We start from the raw sequence: 13,268 nt of genomic DNA, 5'->3' as shown, positions 1-13,268 counted from the left end.
AAGATTCACATCATCGATTTCACCATACATGATTACCCTACAGTCGTGATTTCAGCACCAAACGAAGTTTCAGTCGTCCTCAGTCGACCTAGAGGCCAAATACAAATCCCAGATTGTTGTTTTCCGCAATACTCGCTTGGCATGTAGGGCAATGTGTCTTTAAACTGTTCTGAAAGTTTCGTTCAGATTGAAACATTTGTTTTCGAGAATGGCTAGTTTGAAATTTGAATTTAGTCGCCCCCACGTCATTTGCTCTCTAAGAATTTTACTCGGAATTTAAAGAATGACGCAGAGCACAACTGCGGTCTCTGGGTATTGATGAACTGGCGCTCTATGTAGTTAATCAGTACATATAGCCACCAAGAAGTGTGCTGCCATAGATTATAGTCCATAGATATAGCTAATCTATGGTGCTGCATACCATCCTTCGTTTTGAAATTAGTCGCCCCCACATAATTTGTCCTCTAAGGGCGCGGCTTAAAGAATGACACAAGAGTACAACTGCGGTTACCAGTTGTTGACACAAGCTGTGAGTAATTAGCACATGTAGCTAGCTTAAAAGGAAGTGTGCAAAATCGCCTAATACAATTGTCACCATGCATTATTGCATTTTATAGCACCCCCACACAAAATTACACATGTAATTACAACATACAGAGGAGACACATGAATACCAAACACTTTTCACAACAATAATGTAAGAATTGTACAATAATGACTGTAATATAACTGCTATGCAAATGTTTTCCAGTGGCCCGCCATGGTAGCAAGTCTCACATGACGGCATGTATATTCATCCAAACACAATGGGAGTAACGAGTGAGTATGATGACAACAAGTTGGTATGACTCCATTTGTAGAATCCAGATGAGTGGGTGTGGCTCCAGTATGTCTAAACGGTTAACAAACATTCCTGTTATAAATACGTGCTAGAGTTGCAATATAATAGTATAGTATTTAAATGCAATAATACATAGTCTCCATTGCATCACTATCAAACGACACTAAGTGGAGGATATTGTTGCATCTCTAGTATGTACACTCTATCAGTACAACCTATCTTAATGGCCACTAGTATAGAAAGACAACCACTCTTGAAAAGCCAATTCCAATTGAGAATTTATACACTGTTACCTGCTGAATGAGTGAAGGTGGCAATAAACAAGTTCCACCGTAATTTATACACGTGATCTGATCCTGTATATTCTGTCAGTGGATGAAATCCACTTGGCCAGGACAAAATGTGACTCAAGTGCCCTGGATGATCCATACTCAACCAACTTATGACCCAGTGGCACAATGGAACTGACTATTTATAGAGAATACAATTACATTTATTTCTAAGATGTGTGGATGTGTGGACACATTACAACACATTACATGTACATACAAGACACGCTACGTACTGTTTTAGCATTTCAAGTCACCACATTATACACGTACCAGTCAACAATGCTTCATAGTGCCCATCAGTAAACCTGAAGAAAAGTTACGAAAAATAAAAATTCACATAAGTACAATGAAACCTCATTAATATGGCAGGCTGTGGGACCAAAAAATTTGGCCTGAATAACAAGGTGGCCTTATTAATGAGGTCATAAGTAATGCTTAGCTATATTTGGGACCTACTAGAGGTGGCCAATATAATGAGGTGGTCTTATTAAAGAGGTGGCCACTAAGTGAGGTTTCACTGTACATATAGTTCACAATATTGTGAACAATATTAATGGTTAACAATATACACTGAAACCTGCAGGTCACTTCTTGTGGAAGATTGCTCTCTACACAAAATGACATTCAGAGATTGTATTTAGATGGATGATACAGTAACGCATTGTGACTTCAATACTCGTGATGTGTCACTGCTAGGCAGCAACCATATACACGGCACTGCCACATCGCACTTGCTCGCACACACAATTTTGCTAACGATTTTACAAATTGATAATTAAGGGGTGTGGCAACTAGCTGTTTCCCTTCTGTACAAGTGGCCACCAAGACAGGTCCACTGTGGATGAAAGCCAGGCATTAGATATTTGGTATTTCATGTGTTGAAGACATTCCAGGGCTTCTGGTAGTCTCAAATCTCACCACAGTTTAACTCAGGCAGTGTTGTGGTCACCACTAAACTACTGGAATGCTGTGTTATGTTCATCTTATGCTTGGCTACTATATTGTAGAACTGAAATGGATACTCTGAAAAATATATCCTATGGATAATGACTTCATCACTTTCTTCATCAGGAGCTTATAAGGACCAACAGTGAAACTTTTTACACTTGGGGCTGACAGTCAACTGCCTATGTCTGAAGCAGTGCTTTTGGTGCTCTAACAGATTGGCTGCCCCCTTGCTGCCAGCACTCACTGTCTCATACGCTGTCATACACTAAATCCATCTCTATAGCCAGTTAGAACAGCATGCTTCTTACCTTTTTTTAAGGCCGCATAATGCAGCCACCTCTTTAAAAGGCAAGGTTAGAAAATTTTGTCCCTACGGCCTGAATAATGACCAGTTTTCACTGTACTATTAGTGATTAGTGATCATGGGGGATTATTTATTAAGATACTAAGATATACAAACGCTACAACCTCTAAATATAGCAGTAAATTTTTTACCCTGGTCCAATGTCTCATAATAATCGTGACTTCGTGAGAGACTCTACTGTGACAAATACATGTTTATCATGATATGTGCTAATCGCCTTTTTACAATTAAGTTTTACAACACAAATACATGTATAGTTAAACTCACCAATTGCGACTAAATCCCTTCAACACGAAAAGACAAATAATGAGACAACCTTGGAGACAACAGCCACACAAGCCTATTCTGGTGCGTTTATTTAGTAGTAATATAAATTTTAAAGGCGTTTATTTACAACAGGACATAATTACGCGCCCCTCTATTGTCTCTGTACATACTTGCCTTTTCTTTACTATTCTCATTTCATTTCACAAGATCTCTTGGCAGGGGCGTAGCTTCTTCACTTGAATTAGTCAATGCTTGAAGTAGATCGAGATACTCTAATAAAACAGTCACATTTCTACAAGTGCCATATTTTTATATTGTAAAGTCTGTAAGTAGCTAGTAATTTAAACTATACAATCCGATGCTAAGCAGAAGTTGTAACTATGCTAAATATTGATTGCTGTGTTCAGCGGTGGAGCAAGTAGTTGATATGAGGGGGGCTGGGCTGACCCAGACTTATTTCTATAGTTTAGTAAGGTGAGACCAAAAAAAAAAAAAAAAAAAAAAAAAAGGTCGCAACCAACTGACAAGAGCTTCCACCTCACCAGCTACCATTTCTAGCTGATAAACTACATAAAAATCCTTACATAGCTCGCTACACACTGAATACTTTATTAGAGTGACTGCTCTATTAGAGTATCTCGATCTTTATCACGGTTTTCAGCCCCACTCCAAGAAAGATAATTTCGGTGTGATATCATTCTGAGGGGGGGCTAAGCCCCCCCCCCTTTCCGCCGCCTATGGCTGTGTTACAGCTGTTTTGTGACTGCTCTAATAGAGTATCTTGATCGTTTCAATGCAGTACAAGATGAAAGGCAAAGTGTTGTTAAGGGTTTACTAGTTAAAATGGGTGTTAGTTGACTGCAGTTGCATGCCACTAACAGGGCCGTCCAGAGAAATTAGAGGGCCCAGGGAAAAGAGTTAAAGAGGGGCCCAGGGGCAAGGAAGGGTCTAGATCCTGACTGCTCTATTAGAGTATATCGATCTTTCTTTAAACAGGTATTCAAGTGGCCCCTTTCAGGCTGTGGTAGGGGGAAAAATACCCCAGTTACCCCCAATGTGGGCGGCCCTGGCCACTAAAATTACAGTTATATTTTAATATTCTGTCACTGTAATCTGGGGTTTCTGTCAAAACCATGGAAACTACTGACTCACCTACTGTTATCAACAGTGCATTGCTTATTCTAACAAAAAGTATTGAAATCCCATCCAAAAACAGCTTATAGCTGTAAAAAAAGTGCGCGTCCAAGTAAAGCAGAGTTAACTGCGACAAAAAGTAATGATATCATAATGCGGCCATGTGCGAGGTGTGCAAGTTGTAATATTAGCTAATCAGATAATACAATGTTATTGTTAAAGTGTTAATGAGAACTATGTGATGCTGCTAGTTTTGAAGTGTGTGAGCATCTTCATAAATGCCACATAAATTTAATTCTCAATAAAGCAATGTGTATAGATTCTCTGATAGTAATAAATAGTTTGAGTTTGGCCGCCTTTCCTGTATACAGCAATGCTACGAACAAAGGAAAGGTGGCCAAACTCAAACTATTTATTACTATCAGAGAATCTATACACATTGCTTTATTGAGAATTAAATTTATGTGGCATTTATGAAGATGCTCACACACTTCAAAACTAGCAGCATCACATAGTTCTCATTAACACTTTAACAATAACATTGTATTATCTGATTAGCTAATATTACAACTTGCACACCTCGCACATGGCCGCATTATGATATCATTACTTTTTGTCGCAGTTAACTCTGCTTTACTTGGACGCGCACTTTTTTTACAGCTATAAGCTGTTTTTGGATGGGATAACTATGTTACGTACATGTTAGCCAATAACACACCGAATGTTGTCACACATGCTTAACAAAATGAAATAAACTGTAATTCGGTAAGCCTTGTAAATTTTCAAATTTAATGTACATTTATAAACTGTATGCATATAAAATGACCCCCTGTTATTCTTAATTTACATTAATGACCTTCCTCTCTATCTTCAAAGTTCTAAATGTTTCTTATTTGTTGACAAGACCAAAGTTTTCAAGAGAATTAATCAACAGGAAGATACTATTCACTTACAGTTAGATCTTGACTTTCTTTCACTGTGGAGTCATGATACAGATTTAATCTTTAACACCATAAAAGTAACTACTTGAGTTTTAAATGTAAGTTTCATACTCAGTATCACCTAAATGGTTCTGATATTCCTATAAAGCAATTACAAAAGGACCTAGGAGTCCTTATATCTTCAGACCTGACATGGACCTCTTACATTTCTTACATAACTGCTAAAGCATACAAAATTTTGGGTTTACTTCGATGGACCTTTGGTAGTTCGCATAACCCTATGGCTACGAAAAAGCTCTATTTAACCTTGGTCAGGTCACAGGTGTCTTGTTCACCAGTTTGGAGGCCTCACCTATCAAAAGACATACTTTTAATAGAACAGGTTCAAAGAAGATCTACAAAATTTATATTAAATGATTATCACTCTTCTTCTTTCGATCGCCTAGTTAAACTCCAAATACTGCCACTGATGTACACCTTAGAGCTGTTAGATATTGTATTTTGCTTGAAATCTTTGAAGTCACCATCTACACATTTTAATATTCACGACTATATCACATTTGCTACAGGTCCTATTTGGTCATCAACATTCAACAAGTTAGAACACAATTACAAACTTGCCTTAAACAATGTTACCCGCCATTCATACTTTTACAGACTAACTCGGCTCTGGAACTCCGTACCCCCAATTGATTACACCCTTTCCGTTTCAACAAACAAGCAAATAATTTACAAACACCTATGGAACAATTTTATTCATCATTTCAACCCTGATAATCCCTGTACTTTTTCTTATTTGTGTCCTTGCAATACATGTGCTTATATAACTCCTGTAATTTTACATAAGTAACTTAAGTAGCTAGCTTCTATTTTCCTTTTTTTTCTGTAAGTAAAGCTTTTGTTTTCTGTTTGTAAGTAGTTAAGTAATTAATCTTATGGCTGGTAGCACAGGTTACTACCAGACCATCAGCATACACCCTTTTCTTTTTGTATCTCCTTCCTTACGTCACTTTGCCCTTGTATATGCTGTAAAGTCTAATAATAATAATAATAATGACACAAAATTATTTTTGCATTAACTTTTTACTGTCCAACAAGAAAAGCAAATTATACAGCTTTAAAATATGCAGTAAAACCACACCTCTACCTCAGTCTAACTCTAAGTCATGCTCCCCCAGGTACAGGTGTATTCTGTGATTGAATCTGGTAATAATTTCATTTAAAAAATTTAAAGCTCACCTTTCAAACACTTATGCATTAGGAATTGATATAATGGCTTCAGTTGGCACTTATGAGGAGAATTAAGGAAAAGAAGTAAAGAGAAGGAGCTACAAAAGCTTGAAGCATATAAGTCTTAAACACTCTGAGATACAAATTTACAATTTTAGGCTATGTTTTACTGTGTTGGGTACAATAGCTTTATGTTAAGTAGTTGACTACTCTAGTTATTTAGAGTATTTAACATGAAGGTTTAATATTCAATGCAAACTTTTTAATTGCATGGATACTCTCTGGCAATGCTGTACCACTAGGGACCTGTGAGAAGGCTTGAAGACTGTAAATACAGGTAGTCAGAAACATGTCACTACAACATAAAGAATGCAAAAAAATTCCTACATTCAGTGGTGACTTACAATTGATCCCCAGCAATGTGTAGGCAGTTACAAAGGAACCACATTCAACCTGTATATACTTAAGCATCAAATTCTTGCCAGCAAATGGTCGCTCAGTCAATCAATTTCTGGAAACCTCAGAACCCCCTATATCCACCCTTGGGATTTGAATTGATTAAGCAATCTCGTGGTCAAGTGAGTAGGGATTGTAGCAACAGAAAAAGACCTTTGAATGCAAAGGTTATGAAGGAGAGCATACATGTTTCATACTGTATACAGTGGAGCTATCCAAACACCTTGGGACCAGGGGTGGTCCTAAGTCTGAAAGTTTAAAATTTCAGTATTGTCATTTCGTAGTTCGGTTGACTGAGAATCCGGATAAGAGGAGTTCCACACACAAGGTAGCATCTCACGTGACTAGGGATCACGGCGACAGGAGTTGTCCTTTGAATGCAAAGGATGAAGTAGTCGCCAATTAACCAGCTGATTTGTTGGTTTAGCTTGTAAAGGTTAGAGGAGTATTGTGAATCTATGATCTGGAATCTATATGATCTGTAGCTATATCTTTTGAATAAAAGCACAGTCATGTCACAGTTTATACCGCAATTTTATACGTTTGTATTAAAAGGCAAATAATGCAGCAAGAATGACCAGTGTGGTATGTCTCACGTGACTAGGGATAGCGGCGACGGACGAAAACCTTTGAATGGAAAGGAAATTAGGTAGCTGCTATTCCCACAAGTCTTATTATCTTTATGAAGGAAGGTATGGCCTGTTGCAGATTTTACAGCTGGTTTATTATGCTTTTGTTAGAAAGAGATCATGGCGACCTTTGGATCCTTTACATGGAAATCCACAAGCATCGAAGTTTTGCATGTAGTCTAGAATCCGAGATTTTCTACTCAAAGGTTACTAGACAGCACTGATTACTGTACTACACATTATAGAATCTATGGTTGTAGTACTAAGCAGGGCTGGAGCCCATGGTGACACGGTGCTGGACCACTTTTCAGCTACTTGAATTTGTAGAAAAAGATCGAGATACTCTAATAGAGCAGTCATCGTAGTATACTCTAATAGAGCATTCAGTACAGATTGTAGCCACTGTTTTGATTACACTTGTTAATCAAGACACACGGTAGTGTGTCGTGCGGCCCAAGAAGCCGGCGCGTAACGCCTGTGAGTATATTGACAGGAAGAATGAAAACCGGCGCAATTTTCGCACCTCCGTAGCTCTGTGCTTCCTTGATGAAACAAGACGATTTTTGCTGTGGACATGCCCTCCAACTGCAGTACTCCACATTCCAAATCAGCTAGAAGAAGTTACCTTGTAGAGAGTTCAGCTACAAAGAAACCACCATGTAGAGAGTTCAGCTCAGTGCAAAGAAATCACCCTGTATAAAATTCTGCCACAAACAAATCACCCTGTAGAGAGATCAGTTAGAAGAAGTTACCTTGTAGATAGTTCAGCTACAAACAGATCTCCCTGTAGAGAGATCAGCTAGAAGAAATTACCTTGTAGAGAGTTCAGCTACAAAGAAACCACCATGTAGAGAGTTCAGCTGCAAAGAAATCACCCTGTAGAAAATTCAGCCACAAACAAATTGCTCTGTAGAAAGATCAGTTAGAAGAAGTTACCTTTTAGAGAGTTCAGCTACAAAGAAACCATTCTGTAAAGAGCTCAGCTACAAACAAATCACCTGTACAGAATTCAGCTACAAACAAACCACCCTGTAGAGAGATCAACTAGAAGAAGTTACCTTGTAGATTGATCAGCTACAAACAAATCTCCCTGTAGAGAGATCAGCTAGAAGAAGTTACCTTGTAGAGAGTTCAGCTACAAAGAAACCACCATGTAGAGAGTTCAGCTGCAAAGAAATCACCCTGTATAAAATTCTGCCACAAACAAATTGCCCTGTAGAAAGATCAGTTAGAAGAAGTTACCTTGTAGAGAGTTCAGCTACAAAGAAACCATTCTGTAAAGAGCTCAGCTGCAAACAAATCGCCTGTACAGAATTCAGGTACAAACAAATCACCCTGTAGAGCGATGAGCTAGAAGAAGTTACCTTGTAGATCGTTCAGCTACAAACAATTCACCCTGTAGAGAGAGCATCTAGAAGAAGTCACCTTGTAGAGTGTTCAGTTACAAAGAAACCACCATGGAGATTTCTGTAATCAATATATGTATTATATATATAATTTGTACATTTACTGATAAAATATTTAAAGTACATCTACTTCATCTTTTCTTCTTCCTGTGGTAAAAAAAGATAGGTTTAAAAAGTCCCAAAGCCGGCCATAGGCCGGCTTTGGGGTATACAAATACACTGTTAAAATTCAGGTGTACCAAAGGCACCTTTAGGGGTGTCCAGTTGCATGTTTAAAAACAACTCCCTTCAGGTGTTAGAAAAGAGTGCTGTGGTGACACTTAGAGGGTGGGAAAGAAGAGTGCTAAGGTGCTGCAAGAAATATAACACCAGAGTGTAAAAGTGCTACAAGAGGTGTAAGTCCAGGGTGTGTGGTGGGGTGCACTGTTAATTTCCAACACTTTCATGGGGGTGGATCTCCTCCTATACCTTCATTTTTATTGATGATATATTTAGGAAACACATATTATGACCTGTGAAATACAGTAATTCAACATGATTACAAGTATACTTACTTGCTTGTCTTTCTACACTTTATATGTAAGTTGCAATTTGTACTTATAACGTAACTACCAAAGAAACTTTTAATTGTGGGATTTCATTCACAGAAACACCCTTGTAGGTGCAAAGGGTGTTCCCATTACATCTCATCAATGAAATATAGTTGTATTGATTATCATAATTATACAGAAGTGCAGCACTTCATACACAGTAAACAAATTTCCTTTAACACAATGTAAAAGCATTTATGCAGCTATAGTTTGGAAAACCAATCCACATTAATGACCGAATTTGACAAAATAGGCTTACACGCACATCCACTTTATGACTTTGAAGTACCATAACTCATTCCTTATGTAGGAGTATGCCATTAGTTTCCAATTTTGAACTGGTATTTTACTATGCTATGGAAGGACTTTGTGAAAATTTTAGGCCCATAGCTTGCTGAGTAGTCAAGTTACAGTTGGTTAAAGTCAGAAAATTGGATGTGTGTAGAAGCCTTGTTTTGTCAAATCCGGTCACATATTAGAAGTTTTGAGATAAATGGTTTAGATTTAAAATTGCCAAAGCACACATATGAAATTACACCAGAGATGTATCAATTTATTACCTTTCAGATACTTGTAGTATTCCTGCCAAATAAGAAAGAAAATCAGTTAACTTTAATGAGTGAGCTAGCTGACTCACTACAGTAAAATGCATATTTGTGCATATGTGATGAATTAGGTAATGTCTTGATTGGTGTTCAGGGGCTGTTTACAGCACAGTCCACAAGTGCAGTCAGCGACTAAATGTGATATGCATGAAATGTACTTAGGTGGGGTAAGTAATATGTAGGAGATAATAGTTCACACATTTGCTATTTAATGAGGCAAATTTGAACTATCATCTCCTACACATCACATACACCACAGGAGTTCACGCTATGTACAACATGTTTGGAGCATATCGCATTCACATGACACTTTTTGTAGTTTAGGTAGAATCACAGCTGCTCACAAAGGAGTGGAAGGTGGGAGGAGTGGGAAATAAAGACTGCATTTGAAATCCAGAGATGCACGAGGTTACAGAGCTGTGCTGGCTCCTACGTGCCTGGTATATATGTAGCAAAATCAATTATCAACACAGAATAATATGTTGGGCAACTAAAATAGGCCATCCACCAATTCCTGTCAACCCAAGACAGTCAACCTTACCAAAGCCAGAAATTTCCATTAAACTTTTCACACCACCTGCACCATTAAAGCCAGCGTCAAGTAGTTTGAGCTTAAAACCATGAACTAGTATGGTTGTATGGCTATACTCTCTGGTGGTATTTGATTTTGTCTGATGTGCAATTTGTATCAGTTTTGTAAAATCTGATACTATTAATAGCTACTATTATATTTCATTTGAAACTGTAGGTGTTTATCTTGCATGATAATTCAGGGCAGGTGCTGTTGTCATGGGGCCGATAAATCACTTGGCCCATAAATAAATTGCAGTCAAGTGTTTCTGCCACACTTCTAACAGTGTTAGTTGCTGTATGCGATTACATGTACATTACACCCTATCATGAGGTGTTACACCTCTGTTTAGGGTTTCCAATGAACAATTAAGGGTGTTTACAAAATGGTAACACCCAACAAGTGTGACTATAAACCTTTTGTGATGGTTATTATTTTCAAGGGTGTTGCAACAACATCCCCTTGATTTTTAGAAAATCATAGGTGTCATGGTAGCACCTAAGTTTTAACAGTGTACAAAAAGAAATGAAATCTAATCCAAAACAGCCAAGCTGTAAAAAAAGTGTGCGGCCCTTAAAAAGGCTATGGTGAAAAAACAAGCGGCACAAAAATTCACCTGAATTGTCGTTATTAAAATTTTTTACCATTAACCTACCATCACAGCCATTTCTTGGCCGCCACCTTGGATTTCACATCTTTTTTCACCATAGCCTTTTTAAGGGCCGCGCACTTTTTTTTACAGCTTGGCTGTTTTGGATTAGATTGTCTTTACATGATTACTTTTCAAAAGTTCCAATGAGTCAACTGCATGGCATAACATTGAACTAATTGATCATGCATATCATAAATTAGCAGTTACAATAAAATAATAACCTCCATATGCCATTTCATAGCATATATTTTCAAAATTTTCCTTGAGGGAGCATGCTCCCAGTCTCCCTAGCTCGACATGCTTTGCACATGCAGTTGAGCATCGCATGAAAGAGATAATCTCTGACTCAACTATCACAACAGATCAACAAATAAGTATAGTGTGCATGACCATGACCTCCATTGCAGTCCATGGGATGGCTTGACCTATTCAATATCCCTGGAGTAAGTCAGTATTTTGTGTTGAGTATACAACTAATAATTGAAGCAGGGTCTGTAGCATTAACTAAGCTGGAGCGCTAGCAATACTTACGACATGTAGTAAAAGCTCAGAGTATTCTGAAACAATTTCCTCCATCTAACCAAGTAGTCAACCTGCAAAATTATGCTGTACTGCCCACTGATACATGAAAGTGTTTGTGAATCAGTTGAGTCAGAAGCAGACCCTCTCAATTAGCTAGGTAAATGTATATACTTTGTCTCGGTAAAAAAAATTTCCTGGCTACGCCACTGACATCTAATAGTAAGGTCTGGTAATGGAGACTCATGATCGTGTAAAGCAGAGCTGGAGATCTACTGATCTAGCGGACCAACTATAACTAATGTCTGACTCACTTAATAGGCAAACCAAAGGGCAAGCTTTGTTGAGGCCTTCAGTACTCAGACCTAGAGTTGTATATACCAATAATCGAATCGGTAATCGGTAGAAACCGATAATTAGCAATTTTTACCATAATCGGAAATCGGTTGTAATGGGCTGTGGCCAGCAGATTATTAGTCTATTCAGCTTCAGCAGCTGCAGTACCACTGGAAGGCTGGTGTCAAAGGCTCTGGTATGTACTTGGGTGATTTGTTTATGTTTTGTGGCACAAAGATAAACAGTGATGGTTCAGGCCCTAGCCATAGGCGATTCTGAGGGGGGGCCATGACCCCCCCTGTTAAAAAATAACTTTTAAAAAATCTTGGGGAAAAGTTGCTGTATAGATTGACATTGTTATTTTTAGCATTTTTCATGTTTTTAGAACAAATGTTAGGCTGTTTTCAAGCCTTTAAATTGCAAAAATCCTGCAGCTTCTGGGGATTGCACCCCCAGACCCCCCCTGAAAATTCTACTTTATACTATAGCCAAACAACAATAGTTATGCTGTTCCCTACTGGGCCCCCCTGTAGGTCAGGTCTAGAATCACCACTGGCCCTAGCCCACTTGTCTGCAGGGCCGCCCAGAGAAATTAAGGGGCCCAGGGCAAAGAATTAAAGTGGGGCCCTTGACCCAAGTTGTAAGGTGAAGACCAAAAAATAAATAAATAAAAAGGTCACAACCTACTGGCAACGACAATAACTACCCATCACCAACCATATCTCCTTATCTATAAGCTTGCTACACTGCTCCTCTGAAGAATACTGTGACTGCTCTATTAGAGTATTTAGATCTGACTGCTCTATTAGAGTATATCGATCTTTTAAACAGGTATTCAGGGGGCCCTTCATGGGGCCTCCTGGGGCCCCTTTCAGGCTGGGGCCCGGGGAGAAATGCCCCAGTTGCCCCCCCCCCCCCCCCCCCCCCTGTGGGCGGCCCTGCTTGTCTGACTAGCAACTTTGATAGAGATAAGTGTACAATTTCACAGAATTGGCTTTACTAGCTCTACTTTTAGTGGAGTGTGCACAAGTATAATTGTAGAGACCTACAATCGGGTATCGGTTAACTATCGGTAAAACAGGGTAAAAATATATCGGATATTGGTTTTCCCTAAAAAGTGGGAATCTGTACAACTCTACTCAGACCATCATTCATCGGACTTAACAAGGTGTAGATTAGTCTCAGTGCAGTATAGAATTTTACAGACCAAATTATTTTTATGATTGAGTTGCCCCTCTTCCTTCCCCATGCATCCTTCACTTGTTCCTCTTAAATTATCTCAACAGATTGAAATCACACTCTATTGAGAAAACCAATGATTAATTAGAAACACAGTTGTACATAGTTCAACATAAACACACAACCATTAATTTTATTTAACTATTTCACAATGGATGGTAATAAGGTGTGTACAAATATTACAAGTACAGAAATGTATTGTTTTGTA

At 38.4% G+C, this 13,268-nt stretch overlaps 1 protein-coding gene and 1 long non-coding RNA gene across 2 annotated transcripts in view; one reads left to right on the top strand and one right to left on the bottom strand.

Moving 5' to 3' along the window:
* The window catches only part of LOC136241680 (roundabout homolog 1-like), a 302,043-nt gene that overhangs the window by 191,930 nt on the left and 96,845 nt on the right, over positions 1 to 13,268 (top strand). The gene's annotated exons all lie outside the window — the stretch shown is intronic.
* On the bottom strand, positions 589 to 4,059 carry LOC136240756 (uncharacterized). The gene is made up of 3 exons (XR_010693957.1): positions 2,753 to 4,059; positions 1,407 to 1,478; positions 589 to 892 (listed from the first exon to the last, which is right to left on the bottom strand). It is a non-coding gene; the product is annotated as an uncharacterized lncRNA (long non-coding RNA).

The sequence above is a fragment of the Dysidea avara genome, chromosome 12 (genome assembly GCF_963678975.1).
Source record: "Dysidea avara chromosome 12, odDysAvar1.4, whole genome shotgun sequence".
NCBI lineage: Eukaryota > Metazoa > Porifera > Demospongiae > Dictyoceratida > Dysideidae > Dysidea > Dysidea avara.
Note: the sequence above shows the minus strand (reverse complement) of the source record. Positions and strands in the feature narration are given on the sequence as shown.